Here is a 3,580-nt window from a genome sequence, read left to right as displayed (position 1 = left end):
GTTGGGTTTCCATCACTAACGATTCTATTGTGGTTTTAGACCCATGTCTCTCGCGGTATTCACAACCAAATCTCTCGTCAGAGGTTTAGTAAATGGATCTGCCAAGTTCTTACTTGTTTTGACATAGACAACCTTAATGGTACCACTTTCAAGCAGTTGTCTCACATAATTGTGCCGAAGACCTATGTGTCTTGATTCCCCATTATACACTGCGTTGTACACTTTAGATAGTGTGGCCTCACTATCACAATACATGGGAATAGACGGCAATGGAACATCCCACAGACGGATGTCAGTAAGTAGATCTCTAATCCACTCTGCTTCCTTTCCAGCCGCAGCCAGCGCTATGAGCTCAGCTTCCATAGTTGAGTGGGCAATACACGTCTGTTTCTTGCTCGCCCAAGAAACTGCTCCTCCTGCTAGAGTGAAAATCCACCCACTTGTAGATTTTGAATCATTGGTGCGATCAATCCAGCTTGCATCAGAATAACCTTCAAGTATTATGGAAGAAGACGTGTATGTCAGTTCTAAGTTACTGGTCCTTTTCAGGTATCCAAGTACTCTACCCACTGCCTTCCAGTGTTCTGTCCCTGGATTAACAGTATACTGACTCAGTTTGCTTACAGCAAAAGCAATATCAGGACGAGTGCAATGCGTTGCATACATCATACTTCCAATAGCACTCGCATACTCCAGTTGAGCCACTGCTCTTCCAGAGTTCACATTAAGTTTCACACTTGGATCAAACGGAGTATTAAACTCTTTAATATTTAAGTGTTGAAACTTAGTCAGAATTTTCTCTATGTAATGAGATTGACTAAAAGAAATCTGACTTCCAGTTCTCTTCACCTTGATCCCAAGAATGGTATCAACTTCTCCTAGATCTTTCATCTTAAAGTTCAAGGACAAATATTTCTTAGTTTCATAAATACCTTCAAGGTGAGTGCTGATGATCAACATATCATCAACATAGAGACAAATCACGACTGTATAACCGGGTTCGCATTTAGTATAAATACATCTGTCAGCACTGTTGTGTCGAAACCCGAAAGCAGTCACAGTGGTGTCAAATCTCTCATGCCACTGTTTAGGAGCTTGCTTCAAACCATACATAGATTAAATATGTCTACACACTTTGTTCTCTTGTCCAGGCATCACAAACCCTTCTGGTTGCTCCAAATAAATCTCCTCATTTAGATACCCATTTAGAAATGCTGTCTTTACATCCATTTGATGGATGTACAGCCCTTTCAAAGCAGACACCGCTATTAGAGTTCTAATAGAACTTATTCTAGCCACAGGTGCATAGGTATCAAAATAGTCGATCCCTTCTCTCTGCCTATACCCTTTAGCAACTAATCTCGCTTTATAGGCATAGACGGATCCATCTGGATGATACTTCCTTTTGAAAATCCATTTGGATCCAATAGGTTTCTTTCCCTTGGGTAGATCAGCTAACTCCCAAGTTCCATTTCCCATAATGGAATCCATTTCATCATTGGCTGCCTCCTTCCACAAAGGAGCATCTCTTGATGACATTGCCTCGTTGAAAGTTTTAGGATCATCATCCAAATTTACAGCAAAAATGACCTCTCTCGTCACTTTCTTTTGAGTTCCTTCAACCAGGTAAGAAAAGAAATCATCTCCATAACTTTTCTCTTTTCTAACTCTAGTACTTTTCCTTGGTTCTTCAACTATTGGTGAGGGTTGAACCCTTTTCTCAGAAGTACTAGAAGTTGTGGTGCCATTTGAGTTTTCATCATCTCTAGAAAACTTGTTCTCAAAGAATTCCACATCTCTGGATTCTACAACTATACCTGATTCGTCATCCAACAATCGGTAAGATTTACTATGCGAAGCATATCCAATGAATACACTCTTGAAAGCTCGTTCTCCCAGTTTAAGTGTCTTTGGATCAGGTACGCGATAGTAAGCAAGACAACCCCAAACCCTCAAATGCTCTAGGTTTGGTTTTCTTCCTTTCCATAACTCATATGGACTCGTAGGTATCACACGACTAGTGATCCTATTATGAACATAACATGCGGTTAACACAGCTTCCCCCCCACATATTACGAGGTAGACCCGATTGGTTTAACATACAGTTAGCCATCTCTACCAAGGTTCGGTTCTTTCTCTCAGCCAAACCATTTTGTTGGGGAGTATATGGTGCAGTTCTCTCATGTATGATGCCTTCTTCTTCGCAGAATGCATCAAACTTTCGGTTAAAGTATTCTCCGCCTCTGTCCGAGCGAAGAATTTTAATGCGTTTCTCCTTTTGTTTTTCAACCTCATCCTTATATATTTTGAATGCCTCAAAAGCTTCGTCTTTTGAATGCAACAAATAAACATATAAGTATCGGCTCGAGTCGTCACAGAAAGTGATAAAGTATCTCTTACCCCCACGAGTAAGAACTCCATTCAGTTCACAAATATCTGAATGAATTAGTTCTAGTAGTGATGTATTGCGTTTATGAACACTTGGAAAAGGTTTCTTTGTGAATTTTGATTTAACACAAGTTTCGCATTTTTCAAAGTCTTTATCATTCAATTTTAATAAACCTTTAGTTTGCATTTTTTCAATGTTTTTAATATTTGTATGAGCTAAACGTTTATGCCATAAAGAAATTGAACAAGCGATATAATCAGAAGACATAATTTCATTCAAATCAAAACCAATTGCATTACATTCACCAATACTAGAACTAACACTACCACCACTATCACTATCACTTTCATTCCCAAACCCGTCAATCACAGAAACGCCCCCTTGATCCGAATCTTCTTCTTCACCAATCCCATCTTCAGCTAAGTCAAGACGATACATTCCACCCGTGTTCTTTGCTTGACCCACATAGATGTCATTTAGAGAAAACTTCACACGGAGATTCTTGATAACCAGCTTGTAACCATTCCGATCAAACTTATCAGCAGAAACAAGACCCTTGGTGATACCAGGAACATGCAACACGTCCTGAAGAGTAACCACTTGACCATCTCTGAAGTTCAGCCGCACCGTGCCTTTACCTCGAACCTCTACACGATGTCCATCAGCACATACAACCACTGTTCCTTGAGGAACAGGAGCATAAGTCAGAAACGAGCCACGATTCCCACAAACATGAACAGTGGCTCCAGAATCCAAAAACCATCCTCTACATGCCACAATGCGTGTATATTGAGAAAGCATGTTAACTTCACCAAGACCCACATTGGCCACTAGATTGGTGACTTTCTCAACATCAACAGCACTTGTAGAACCAACCGTAGATCCAGATTTCCTTTGAGAGCACTCTCGTGCATAATGCCCGATTTCTCCACAAACATGGCATTTACCAGACCTCTTTGGTTGATGATTGTTAGTGTGTTGTGACTTCTTGAATTCTTTTTTCTTTGGTGCTGTAAACTTCTTATTCTTTGATGATGCCCCTTTTCCCTTTTGACCAGATCCTCCAGCTACATGATTCACACTTGATCCGACTTTACCTCTTTTGTCCCTGTTGCGCGTTTCCTCCTCAATTCGAAGGTGCTTCAACAGTTCATCCAAAGAGTAGTCCTCAGACTTGTGCATCATTCTCTT

The sequence above is a fragment of the Helianthus annuus genome, chromosome 17, assembly GCF_002127325.2.
Source record: "Helianthus annuus cultivar XRQ/B chromosome 17, HanXRQr2.0-SUNRISE, whole genome shotgun sequence".
NCBI classification, from domain to species: domain Eukaryota; kingdom Viridiplantae; phylum Streptophyta; class Magnoliopsida; order Asterales; family Asteraceae; genus Helianthus; species Helianthus annuus.
This window is presented reverse-complemented; position numbering follows the sequence as displayed.